This window comes from Pan troglodytes, chromosome 7 (genome assembly GCF_028858775.2).
Source record: "Pan troglodytes isolate AG18354 chromosome 7, NHGRI_mPanTro3-v2.0_pri, whole genome shotgun sequence".
NCBI classification, from domain to species: Eukaryota; Metazoa; Chordata; class Mammalia; order Primates; family Hominidae; genus Pan; species Pan troglodytes.
Window position 1 is genome coordinate 137361916 of NC_072405.2, and position 14861 is coordinate 137376776.

General features: G+C 36.8%; 1 long non-coding RNA gene across 1 annotated transcript; it reads right to left on the bottom strand.

The window, feature by feature from the left end:
- Window positions 1-3121: 3121 nt before the first annotated feature.
- LOC134810916 (uncharacterized) lies at window positions 3122-13727 on the bottom strand. Its single transcript, XR_010159673.1, has 4 exons — window positions 13584-13727; window positions 10433-10596; window positions 8293-8377; window positions 3122-3475 (listed from the first exon to the last, which is right to left on the bottom strand). It is a non-coding gene; the product is annotated as an uncharacterized LOC134810916 (long non-coding RNA).
- Window positions 13728-14861: the final 1134 nt, after the last annotated feature.

Consider the following 14861-nt stretch of genomic DNA (forward strand, 5'->3'; position numbering starts at 1 on the left):
TAACGATTGATTTGCCATGTTAGGCAATGTATTTTCAACGTCATCATCTTATTATGGAGAATTGTAAAGATTTTCTTGTATGTTAAAGGTCTTTGGTCACCATCATTATTCACACGATTGTTATTCACCTGGTTATCATTATTCCTCATCATTAAGGACACTAGTAATCTTTTAAACCTTTCTGGCTCTTTCTGGGGAAAAGGGCAGGCTTAATACAGGCATTCCTCGTTTTAGTTAGCTTCACTAGCTTCACTTTATTGCGCCCCACAGGTACTATGTTTTTCACAAATTGAAGGTTTGTGGCAACCCTGCCTCAAGCAAACCTATCAGCACCATTCTTCCAACAACATGGGCTCATTTCCTGTTTCCACGTCACATTTTGGTAATTCTCACAATATTTCAAAATGTATTATTATTATAGCTGTTATGATAGTCAGTGAGCAGTGATCTTTGATGTTACTCTTGTACTTGATTGGGGAACCATGAACCACAACCATATTAGGCAGCAAGCTTAATTGATAAATGTTATGTGTAGTCTAACCGTTCCTCCAAATGGCCATTCCCCCATCTCTTTCTCTCTGCTCAGGCCTCCCTATTCCCTGAGACACAAAAATATTTAAATTATGCTAATTAATAACCCAACAATAGCCTCTAAGTGTTCAAGTAACAAGAAGAGTCCCACGTCTCTCACTTTAAATCAAAACCTTGACATAATTAAGGTTACTGAGGAAGGCATATAGAAAGCCGAGACAGGCCAAAAGCTAGACTTCTTATGCAAAACAGTTAACCATGTTGTGAATGCAAAAGAAACGTTCTTGAAAGAAATAAAAAATAGAAGATGCTACCCTCTATAATTGTATGAAGGTTCAGAGAGGTGAGGAAGCTGCAAAGGAGAAGTTGGAAGCTAGCAGAAGTTTGTTCATGAGGTTTAAGGAAATAAGCCACCTCTATAATATAAAAGTACAAGGTGAAGCAGCAAGTGCTGTTGTAAAAGCTGCAGCAAGTTATCCAGAAGATCTAGCTAAGATCATTGATGAAGGTGGCTACAGTAAGTAACAGATTTTTAATGTAGACCAAACAACCTTATGTTGAAAGAAGTCAATGCCTGGCTTCAAAGCTTCAAAAGATAAACTGACTCTCTTGTTAGGGGCTATTGTATCCGGTGGCTTTAAGTCAAAGCCAATGTTCATTTACCATTCTGAAAATCAAAGAGTCCTTCAGAATTATGCTAAATCTACTCTGCCTGTGCTCTGTAAGCAGAACAAACTGGATAGCAGCGCGTCTGTTTATAGCATGGCTTACTCAATCTTTTAAGCCCACTGTTGAAAATTAATGCTCAGAAAAATAAGATTTATTTCAAAATATTACTGCTTGTTGACAATGCACCTAGTTGCCCAAGAGCTCTGATGGAGTTGTACAAGGAGATTAATGTTGTTTTCATGCCTGCTAATACAACATTCATTCCAAAGCCTATGGACTAATGAGCATTTGGAATTTCAAACCTTATTATTTAAAAAATACATTTTGTAAGGCTATAGTTGCTATAGATAGTGATTCCTCTGACGGATCTCAGCAAAGTACAGAACAACATGGCTTTGAACTGTGCTGGTCCACCTATACATAGATTTTTATCTGCCTCTGCCACCCCTGAGACAGCAAGGCCCACACCTCCTCCTCCTCAGTCTACTCAACGTGAAGATGATGAGGATGAAGACCTTTATGATGATCCACCCCACTTAATAAATAGTAAATATATGTTTTCTTCCTTATGATTTTCTTAATACATTTTCTTTTCTCTAGCTTACTTTATTCTAAAAATCCATTATATAATACATATAACATAAAAAATATGTTAATTGACGGTTTATGTTATCCGTAAGGCTTCTGTTCTACATTAGGCCATTAGTTTAGTTTTTGGGAAGTCAAAGTTATATACAAATTTTCAACTGTGCAGGTGGCCCAAATCCCTAACTCCCACATTACTCAAGGGTCCACTGTAAGTTGAAAACTCCTGGAAAGGATTCATCACTGTAGATATTAGGGCATTCATGATTCATGGGGGGAAGTCAAAATTTCAATATTAACAGGGGTATGGGAGAAGTTGATTCCAACCCTTATCGATGACTTTGAAGGGTTCAAAGATTTAGTGGTGGAAGGAGCTGCAGATGTGGTAGAAATAGCAAGAGAGGCCTGGCATGGTAGCTCACGCCTGTAATCCCAGCACTTTGGGAGGCCAATGTGGTGGATCACAAGGTCAGGAAATCGAGACCATCTTGGTCAACATGGTGAAACCTCATCTTTACTAAAATACAAAAAATTAGCCGGGTATGGTGACACATGCCTATAATCCCAGCTACTTGGGAGGCTGAGGCAGGGGAATCGCTTGAAACCAGGAGGTGGAGGTTGCAGTGAGCTGAGATCACGCCACTGTTCTCCAGCCTGGCCACAGAGCAAGACTCCATCCAAAAAAAAAAAAAGAAAGAAAGAAAGAAAGAAAGAAAGAAAGAAAGAAAGAAAGAGCAAGAGAACTAGAAGTGGGTCCTGAAGATGTGACTGAATTGCTGCAATATCATGGTAAAACTTGAATGAATAAGGAGTTGCTTTGTCTGAATCAGCAAAGAAAGTGGTTGCCTGAGATGGAATCTACTTCTGGTGCACAGGCTTTGAACATTGTTGAAATAAAGACAAAGGATTTAGAATATTGTACATAAACTTAATTGATAAAGTGGTAGCAGAGTTCAAGAGGATTGACTCCAAATTTGAAAGAAGTTTTATTGTAGATAAAACGTTAAATAGCAGCACATTCTACAGAGAAACCTTTCAGGAAAGGAAGAGTCAATCTATGTGGCAAACTTCATTGTTGTCATATTTTCAGAAATTGCCACAGACACACCAGCTATTAGCAACTACCACCCTGTTCAGTCAGCAGCCATCAACACTGAGGCAAAATCTTCCACCAGCAAAATGAATATGAGTTGCTGAAGACTCAGACATCTTTAGCATTTTTTAGCAATAAAGTTTTAACTAAGATAGTACATTTTTAAGACATATGCTATTGCACATTTTATACACTACAGTATAGGGTAAACATAACTTTTATATGTATTGGAAACAAAAAAAATTTATATGACTCACTTTATTGTAATATTGGCTTTACCGTGGTGATCTGGACACAGAATCCACAGTATCTCTGAGGAATGCCTGTAGTTTGAATATGAGTGATGCAAAGAAGGATTTTTAGCTATTGTAGTATCTCTGGATGTATTTCCCACAATCTTTTTGGGTTATAGTTGCTCTTGTATCTGTTTTACCTTTCCCAATAGTGATTGCACTTAGCAGAATTTGTGCTAGGAAACATTGTTATTGTTATTGATACAAAAGTAATTTTCTGTAAAGAATAGATCATTTTGTCTGATTCATTATTTTAGTGGCTCTCTGAAAAGTATTTTTCTTCATTTCACTTCTGAAACAGAATCTAGAAAAAAAAAATACCATCAGCTGAGACATTTAGAAACATCTGTACTTTCACACAATGCATAGACAACAAACCCTTACAGAATTATTTTTAGGAACTCTATTGAAATTAGATATTTTCTAAAAGTATTTGCTAAAAGAGAAATGCATTTTAGCTTACATCATATTGTTTAATTTTAAATCTATCATATTGTGACAATAACAAGAATAAAAACAATTTCACCCTCAGTGTAAAACTTACAGATTTTGTTGCTGAGAAACTTCAAAACATACCTCTAAATAGTAAGAAGTGTAGTAAAATTTAAATGAAATGTTGGGCCAAATATAGAATGATTGAAAAATCACCCTTGAATTATAAAAATTTGTGCTTATCTTGTGAATACTTTAAATGTCTTGCTCATGGTAAGGACTTCGTGCTATCTTTATACAATTAACATATAGGGCAAATTTCAATACCAATGACAGTAGATGTAATTTCACATATCAAGTAGTTTCCCTAATAATTTAGGACTTTTTTCACTGACTTCTTGTCATATATGATTATGTCATTACTTTTTTATATAGCTCAAAATATGGCTGATGGCGTGCTTGTGCCCTTCCATGGTTTTTTCATTTGGTATCACTAGTATTATATTTATTTATTCTTTTTTTCCAGGACATTTTCAAGATATTTGTCAGTTTTTGAGGTTTATTTAAGGTATAACTAGATAATGTATTATGTAAATCAGCCTAACCAGCACGCATAAACTAAACATGTCACAGGATGCCAATAGTGACAGACGGAGTGCTGATGCCTCTGGAAATCTCTTCACATTGTGGAGTTTCTCCTCTTCTCTTGGGATATCTTCTCTATTTTCTGTGACAGATGCCTATTTGCTAGATCAACTGAGAGCATCAGTGCCTATAGGTAATGAAATACAAATAAAACTCAATTTGTATTATGGTCTGAATGTTTATATTCCTCCAAAATTCATGTGTCGAAATCCGGTCCCCAGTGTGTTGGTATTAAGAGTCGAAGCTTTTGGGAAGTGACAGGGTCATGAGAGTGGAGCACTTGTGAACAGGATTAGTGGTCTTATGAGAGATGGAGCGTCTATTTTTCCCTTCCCCCATGGGAGTGGGAAAATACCGATAGAAGCCACTATCCATGGGGAACAAGCCTCCACCAAAAACTGAATCTGCTGGCACCTTGATCTTGGACTTCCCAGCCTCCAGAACACTGAACAACACATTTCTGTTGTTTGTAAATTACCTAATCTAAGACAGCAGCCTGAGTGGACTAGGACAATTGGTTTCTTTTTTGTTTAGGTAGCAATAACTAGAAACAGAATTTCTACAGAGGCAACACACACAAAAATAGGTGTGAATTTATCAAATTAAAATGCTTCTGCACAGTAAAAGAAACAATTACCAAAGTGGAAAAAAAATAACCTACGGGGTGGGAGAAAATATTTGTAAACCATGTATATGACAAAGCGTTAATATCCAAAATATATGAGAAATTCCTCCAAGTCAATAGCAAACAAACCAATAGAAAACCAGAAGCAAAAGAAAAAAGAAAATAAGTTAACTGATTTGAAAAATAGACAAAGAAACTGATTAGACATCTCTCGAAAGAAGACATACAAATGGTCAACAGATATCTAAAAAGTGTGGATATCACTAATCAGGAAAATGCAAGTTAATATCACAACAAGATACCACCTCACAGCTGTTAGGATAACTATTAGCAAAAAAAACAAAAGCGGCCCCTTGCTTTGTGTCCGCCAGAGTCCATCATGACTGCCACTTTAGCTCTCCAGGAGTCTGGATAGCAGTTCCGGCTGTAAATGTCTGGAGTCCGCAGGCCCCAGTCACTAAGGACGGTTTTTCCTTCAGTATTGGGGTTCTAAGAGGCAGAAATGAGAAATAGGAATGCAGATGGTTGCAGAGTGTGGTTGGGGGTTAGAGCGGCGCCCTGGGGAAAAAAAAAAAGATGAGTGTTGGAAATGATGTGCAGAAAAGGGAACCCCAGTAAATTATTTGTGGAAATGTAAATTGGTGCAGCAGCCTCTATGAAATAACATATATTTCAATACATAATAATGTATATTTCAAAATTGTTTTTACAGAGTAGATTTTAGATGTTTTCACCACAAATAAATGATAAGTATGTGAAATGATGCATGTGTTAGCCTGTTTTAATCATTCCACAATGTACACAAGTATAACATTTACATTATACCACATAAATATATACTTTATATATATACTGTATATATATACTACTATTTGTCCATTTAAGTAATTTTTTACAAATAATTGTTCTAAATAATAAGATTATCTTATAAAGGAGACAGTAGGTTTGTTTTGCTCCAGATGGTAGAGTTAATCCCTGAAGCTAGAAGATGCTTAGGGTGAAGTTTGTGCTCAAAATATTTTTCTAAAAATAGAGCAGCCTAACTATAGAGCAGACTGCCTCAAAGGTGAGGTATGTTGCAGAAAAAAGTCACTGTAAGGGATGTATGGGATGCTGTTTGGGGATAATCAGGGACTCAGGATAGGGAACTAAGGAGTTTGGGTTGTCTGCTGTATAGAGGAAACTAGAGGAGATAGTTTATTCAGCCATCATTAATTCATTCATTCAGTAAACATTACTGAACACCTGTGTGCCAGGTGCTGTGATTGACACTGGAGATTTAAAGTTGAATAATATCTAGTCACTGGGGCCCTGATGTCAAGGCACATGCTCTAGTGGAAGAGAGGCACATGTAGCTAAGAGTGTGTGGAAAGTGCTATGAGGAAAGTATGTTCAGGATAGTGTAGAGGCTGAGGAAGAGGATTCCCAACTCACCTGCTGCGGGCAAAGAAAGGTGGATGGTATTCATTAGGGATTATCACAGGAGGGATCAACTGAACTAATCCTTAAAATATAATACAGTAGGAGCCAGCCCACAAAATGCTAATAGAGGCAGTGGGGAGGGTGGTGGAAAAAAAAAAAAAAAGGTATAAGTCAAAGGAGAGAATTCCAGACAGATGAAAGCTGTAAAAATAGTTTAGTTTTACTGTAAAAAGGTCAAAGCCAGAAGTAAGGGGCTGCAAAGTCCATTTAAGCTGAGAACTTTATTACAGCTCCTGTTCCAAGCCCATGCTCTGTGCGACTGCAGATGGGATATTCTAATACCACTTGTGGAAATCAATCTTTTTGGACAAAGGCCAAGAGAGACCCATGTTGTGATTCACTCGCTATGGCAACCCAAAAGGAAGGGTGAATGCCTGCAGATGAGAGTTGCCTCTTCATGCCAGCCACTTAATAAGTTATGGAAAAGGGAAGAGCAGTCCCCATGGTGGGCCTAATAGGAATCATAATGTAACTGATTATCACAGCAGTGACTCTTTCAAATCTGGCCTAACTGAAGCTAGCACCACACCAGGATCTCTGCTGGGCACACACCAATCACCCAGGAGGTCAGTATCATCCCCATTTTACAGATTTGAAAGCTGAGGCACAAGGTAAATAACAGTTATGCAGAAGTCTTGCTTCAGTGTCTAACTTCCTCATCTCACTTTATTCTGTTTTTCAATAGGAGAAGAGATATAATCTCATGACGAAAAGTGCCATCTAAAGTGGCACCTTAGACACAGTAAGCAAACTGGATTGGAAGTGAAGAGTCAGTCCCAAGATACTTGACAATGTCTCCTATTTGTAGATTGTTTAGCAAAATGCTTTCACCTGAGTTATTTCATTTGTTGCTCACAACCAATCTGTCTGGTAGGAAAGGCAGATGATATGTTCACCTCCAGATAAGAAAAATGAAATTCAGAGAGGCCAAGGGGCTTGCTCAAGATTCCACAGTGAAGAATCTACTTGCAGGAATTTTAACAAAGGTTTTCAAATTCAGAAGTCCACAGGATGACTGCCCTTGAAATCCAGTGGTAACATATAATAAGGTGTCTTTGAGCAGGTAAGAGAGGACCAACCTTTTCTAAAGCCTTTCTCCTCTTGCTCTCTGTGCGCCAACCTGAGCAGCCTCCTGAGAGATTCTGGAACATGCTAGAATTTTTCTTGCTTTAGGGCCACAGTTCATGTCACTCCTTCTTCCTGGAATGTTCTCCACAAGCACTGTGTGGCTCCTTCTTATCCTTCAAATATCTGCTGAAATGTTCCCTTCTCAGAAAGGACTTGCTGACCACCCTGATGGAAGTACCCTCTCCAACTCACCTCTTTACTGACTCTGTTTTTATTCCTTTTGCAAGCACATTTTATAATCTATATGTAGTGTTTAATGCAACAGTTTGCTAAGGACTGAAATTTGCATTCCTCCAACAGTCAAAACCCACTGCGATGGTATGTGGAGGTGGGACTTTTAGGGGGTAATTAGGTTTAGATGAGGTTGTGAGGGTGGGGCGCCTCATAATGGAATTAGTGTTCTTATAAGAAGAGACAGGATGAAGCTCTCTCTCTCTTTGTGTGTCTCTCTTTCTCTCTAAGACATGGGAGGACACAATGAGAAGACAACTGTCTACAAGCCAGGAAAAGGGACGTCACCAGGAACCAAGCCTGCTGACACCTTGATCTTAGACTTTCCAACCTCCCAAACTATTAGAAATCATTATCTGTTGTTTAAGCCACACAGACTGTGATATTTTGCCATGATGCCTGAACTGACTAATATACAGTTTACCTGTACATTGTTTGTTCCTCTAGATTATAAACTCTCCAAGGCAGGGACCATATAGTTCTTTAAAAGATAATGTCATGGCTATAAGTTTACTGCTATTTCCCCATCACATGGGAAAAATAATTGTCAGAGTTGTCAGCCATTAGAGTTTATTTACCTTAAGGGTGTCTGACGAAATGATCTGATGATCTCCTTAACTTCCTAAATAGCTCAAACTTCATAATGTTTGAATTTGGAAATATCTGTTGATTCAAGAGAGACAGATTACATGGTCTCTCTTGAACTTTGGACATCTCTTCCACAAACTTCCAAATATTAGGCCATCTATTACCAGACCTTCTCAACTTAAACAAATCTTACTTTCAACCCCACTTTAGCCACCTTCACCATGGCCTAACTTTTGCCCTTGTTATTTGTTATCCATAGTTTTCTAAACTTAGAATCCTTAATCACTGGCATTATAGTTGTTTACTTCAACCTCCAACACTTACAGGTCCCTCAAATCCTCATTTATTCAACCCTTGTTTTTTGTCATCTTATAAATTGCAAATTCTTGAAAATCACATGTCCTCTCTATAAATCAGATCCCTTCATACCATGTTTTCAATCTGAGTTTGGCTCCATGATTAATCTTCCAAATCAAAAGTTTACAAACTGTGGCCTGTGGAATAAATCTGGTCTGCACCTGTTTTAGTAAATAAAGTTTTACTGGAACACAGTCATACTCATCCATTTACATATTTTTTATATCCATTTTCATGTTACAATGGCACAGGTGACTAGTGGCAACAGAATCTGTGTGGCTCACAAAGCCTAGAACATTTTCTATCTGTCCTTTATAGAAAGAAGTTACCAACCCCTAATCAAAATCAATAATCTATGAAGTAGAAAGTAAAAGATGATCTTTTGGTGCTGACATGAACATATTATGATTAAAAAAACACTTTATTGAGGTTTGATTAGCATACAGAAGCTGTACATAACACATACAACTTGAAGGGTTTGGTGATCAGTATGCAATCATGAAACCATCACTACGATGAATGTCATAAACGTATCCATCACCCCCAAAGGTTTCCTCTGCCTTATTTATTTATTTATAAGAATGCTTAACATAAGATTTGCTACCCTCTTAGCAAATTTAGCAACTCTTTGAGTATGCAATATAATATAGTTAACTATAGACACTATGCTGCACATAGATTTCTAGGACTTATTTAACTTGCGTAGCAAAAACTTTGTTCTCTTTGCCCAATACCTCCCTGTTTCCCCCTCCTTCATCCCCTGGTAACCATCATTCTACTGTCTGCTTCTATGAGTTTGACTGTTTTAGATTTCTCATATAAGTGGGATCATTTAGTATTTGTCCTTCGATGTCTGGCTTATTTCACTTAGCATAATGTTCACCAGGTCTATCAATGTTGTTGCAAATGACAAGATTCCTTTTTTTATTATTAAGGCTAGATAATATTCCATTGCAAATATATACCACATTTTCTTTGTCTATTCATCTGTAGATGAACATTCAGGTTGCTTTCATGTCTTGGGTATTGTGAGTAATGTTGCAATGGACATAGAAGAACAGGTATCTCTTTGACATACTAATTTCATGCCTTTGCATAAATATCCAGAAGTGAAATTACTAAATCACATGGTAGTTCTATTTTTTGGTTTTTGAGGAGCCTCCATACAGTTTTCCATAATGGCTGTACTAATTTACATTCTCACCAACAGTGTAAAAAGTTTCCCTTTTCTCCACTTCTTCACCAACATTTAAATTTCATCTTTTTGATAATAGCCATTCTGACAGATCTGAGGTGATATTTAATTGTGGTTTCAATTTACATTTCCCCAATGATTAGTGATAGGGATATTGGGCTTTGTTATTAATAACCTGCTGGCCATTTATGTGTCTTCTTTTGAGAAATATCTGTTCAAGTCATTTGACTATTTTTAATGTAATCACTTGTTTTCTTATTATTGAGTTGTTTAATTTCTCTCTGTATTTTGGATATTAGAGCCCCTTAACAGATGTATTATTTGCACATATTTTTCTCTTAACCTATGGGTTGTCTCTTTATTTTGTAAATTGTTTCCTTTGCTGTGCGTAAGCTTTTTAGTTTGATGCAATACAATAACTAATAGATTAATGGTCTCTTTTTGTTTTTGTTGCCTGTGCTTTTAGGGTCATGGTCAAAAAAATCTTTGTCCAGATCAGTGTGTGGAGCTTTCCTCTTACGTTTTTTATTTCTAATAGTTTTATAGTTTCAGATCTTATATTTAAGTCTTCAACCCACTTTGAGTTGATTCTTGTATATGGGATGTGATGTGTTCAATTTCATTCTTCTTCATGAGGACATCCAGTTTTTTTAACACCATTTGTTGAGAATTCAATAAAGTTGCAGTATATAAAATCAACGTAAAAAATCAGTAGGTTTTTCATACACTGACAATGAACTATCTGAAGAAGAAATTAAGAAAATAATCTCATTTTAATACCATAGGAAAATACTTAGTGGTAAATTTAACCAAGCAAGAATATGGAAATATCTATATTCTAGAAACTATAAAACATTGATCAAAGAAATTGAAGATTACACAAATAAATGGAAATATGTCTCATATCCATAAGTTGAAAACTAATATTGTTGAAATGTCCATACTAAATGTGATCTAAAGAGTCCATGTGATTTCTATAAAAAATCCAACGTCATCTTTTATCGAAATTGAAAAAAAAATGCTAAAATTTATATGGAACCAGAGAAGACCTGAATAAACAAAGCAATCTTGAGCCATAAGAACAAAGTTGGAGGCATCACACTACCTGATTTCAAAATATATTGCAAAACTATAGTAATCAAAATGGCATAGTACTGGTGAACAAACAGATACAAAAACCAATGGAATAGGATAGAGAGCCCAGGAATAAATCCACAAATTAAAAACCAACTGATTTTTGACAAAGATGCCAAGAATGGGGAAGGGAGAGTTTCTTTCATTATTTATTCTCTGTATTCTTTTCATCTCAGAAAAAATATCCAGTTTCCTCAATTGTATATCCATTCACTGACCTGATAATTTCTTCATTCACTTCTTTGTTTATTCATTTAATCTCAATTTTTTGTTCATTCTGTAAATATTCAGATTTCTTTTTATGCATTTTCTCAGAATTGGAAGCATAATACTGAACAAAATAACTATAAATCTCAGCCTCCCACTCCCATATTTACAGTTTGATTAGGGAGGCACATTTAGATATGCAGTGACAATTGCTTTGCTTAGAGAAATTCAAGGTGATAGAATGCATGGTGACACCTAACCCAGACTGGTAGAGAAAGGGAATTCTTCCACTGGGAATGACATGATTATCTAAATAAGTAGGCTCAATCAGGTCAGGAAAGGGCCTGAAAGACTATTTCAAGCAGAGGGAAGTTATTTGCCAAGGCCAGGGTGTGTAGTGGAGAGAATGGGCAGTGGCAGAGAATTATGAAGTGTTCCAATGACTAAAAGTAAAGTAACAAGTTCCTTGTCCAAGAGCTTGGATTGTATCCTAACTGAAATGAGTATACACTAAGTGTTTGAAGAAGAGGGATGAAATGGTCAAGTTTTCATTACACAAAAATAACCTGTTCCTTTCATTTTATGTTTATTTATTTTTTTAATTTTCTGACTGCTCCTTTCTGGAAATCTCAAATTTACATTTGCCAAATATTGTCACATTTTCGATGGAGAATACAAACTAAGAATGGGTTAGGGAACTGAGTCAGAAAGTCCCTGTTGTACAATTCCATCATGTTTTTCTAAGGATGTGCTTTTGGACATTATGGAAACTATCTTAGGCTCTCACTTGGATCCTAGAAAAGAAGGCACCTGTTAAAAGGAATGTCCAGCCCCACCTAATTTGGCAGCTGCCCCTCCAAGCTAATGACATTAGGGATGTAGTGGATTCAAGAGGCTGATGATGCCATCTGGTCAACTCATGTGACTATTTCTATCAGCTTTATTTCTGCAACATCCTGTGCCCACAGAGGGGACACAAAATCGCTTTATAATTCCTTCACCATATGAAGATACAGATACACCCAGAACCTTAAAGGCAAGAATATGATTGAAATGTCAAATGGGGACTTGGTGATCTAAATTATGTCCCCCAAAAGCCAATGTCTTTCCACCACCAGTGCCCTATGGGTGGAGTTTCTAAACAGATTACTCAAAACACAAACTTTCAAAAAGGGAAAGTCATAACCCTCTAGTCATCAGGGCAATTACGGAATAACATTGCTGGAGTAAGGTTTTCTCAATGCCCAAGAGATGAGCTGGCAATGCCATAACAATGTCCAATTCTTAGTGGGTCCAAGACCATGTGTTACATTTCCCTCCCATGATTACTCACAGCTTCACAGTTCTGCTGTCCTCTTCGCCTCTCTGCCACCTCTTAACTGCACCTTTGACCTCCTACCCCTAAGATTCAACCCTGTGAGATTACTTGTCTTTTCATCTACACTCTGGTCACTCTGACCCCCATTCTTTAGATTCAGGATTTTCTCTTTTCCTGGATTATTCTCCAGCACAAGTAGAAAAATATTGTGCTTCATTGGAAAATGCATGTTGTTTGAATCACACCCTTTCAGATTATACAATTGTAGTCTTTCATTATCTTTGAGCCATTTTATAACGCTGTAAACTAATATTAATGCATATAATTCTTGTCTATAGACATGTAAATTGTGTCCAGGGGTGATTTAATTGACTTTTCTTCCCCATTGTGGAAAAGGCTAGTAGTTTTGCCTCCATTTGCCCATTTATTTCTATATTCCTGATCTGTAAATGCATTTCTGGGTTTTCCCTTGGACTCATTCTAACATCTCTTCTTTTTCCTCATTAATTAATTAAATTAAATCTTTAACACCTCTTCATATTTTTGTCAGTATGAGAGTATAAAAAAAAATCTTTTTTTGAAAATTATCTTTTAATAGGTGACAAAAAGAATAAACACTGAACAAGAAGTCCTGAGCTCCTACTACAATCCAAAGTGAACTAGTTGCAGTGCCATAGGATGATGTTTCTCCTGAGACTTCTTTACTAGGATCATTTAGGCTGTTATAAATGCAGATTCCTGGGCCTCTCCTTAGACCCACTGAATCAGACACTCTAAGAGGAGGGTCAGAAATCTCCATCTTAGCAAGTTAATGTCCAGGAGAGTTAGAGACTCACTATGACGTATGATAAAAAGTAGAAGGAAGGACTTTCCCGCACCTTAAACTACTTGGAAAGATAGATTAATGTCTAGATGAAACTTGATGAGACTTTAGACTAATATGTTACATATACATCAGGAGATGCATGTATAAACCAAATCCAAATAACCCAAAGCAAAATTTCTTTTAGAAATAGTGATAAATAAATGAGTGAGGAGTTTGTCACTCACATCCCCCAGGTAAAACATACCTTTTTAGCCTAAATAAATGCTATAGTTTGAATGTGTTCCCTCCAAAATTCAGGTACTGATAGTTAACAGCAGCCGATATGATGGTATTACACACGATAGTAGGTTCTTTAGGAGGTGGTTAGGCCATGAGTGCCTCCCCCAAGAATGGGATGAAGGACCTCATAAAAGAGGCTTCTCACAGCATTGTGACCTCTTGCCCTCCCACCTTCCATAAGTGAGGACACAGTGTTCCTCCCCTCTGGAGGATGCAGCAACAAAGTGTCATCTTGGAAGCAGAGGAGCCATCACCAGACAACAGAACCAGCCAACAGCTTGATCCTGGACATCTCATTTTCTCCAGAACTGGGATAAAATAAATTCCTGTTTTTTAATAAATTTCCCAATTTCAGGTATTTTGTGATAGCAGCAAAAACAGACTAAGACAACTAGTATGAAAATATACATTAACAAATAAAATTAATCATAATACATGTTTGCTTTTAAAAGAAAATAAACCAATATGCTTTCTGTTGATTGATTGATTTACTAAACATTGATTGACCATCTCCACTGGGGATATGGCATTTAAGAGATTTCTTTGATCTTAGTACTTTTATTGCTTTTTAAATAGGATCAAATACACCCAAGGTAAAAAATAGAACACACCATACGTTACATTTTGGAACTGTTAGAAATTCCTTTGAAGCTAAAATTACTGTTATCATTTGACAACTTTTACCCCTAAAATAATGTGGTGCTCACCAGCTTGCTTAAGTTACAGCACTTGCTGTCTTCTCAGATACAATATCAGAAACTCATAATCCAAGAAAAATCTAAATGGCAAGTGTGAGTTAATAGAAGCCTCATAAAGCAAGAGGTGTTTTGGAAGTGTATGGAAGACATCAATAAATGATATGTATAACATCAAGTGCAAAAGTGTGTGCTAGGAAAGTTCAAAAAAGAAAAAAAAATATGGTAAGGTAAGACCAGAGATTGGGGAGTATATAGCTTTTGGGAATTCAGGAAATGCTAACGTCTATGGAGAATTTGCATAGGTGAAAGATCAGATTGGAAGCCTTTCTCTGTGGAAGCATCGTGGATCTAAGTCCAGAAGTGATCCTGAGCCACCTACTATGGAAAGGTGTCAGTGAGCAAGAGCCTGTCTGACAAAGATGGAAGCTGAGCAGACTTCTACTGCACATCGCCTATGTACAGGCCAGATTCCAAGAGGCTGATATTCCACTGCTAGTTTGATCTTTCTCAGATAGCTGGGTAGAGAGGGAAAAGTTTCATCCCAA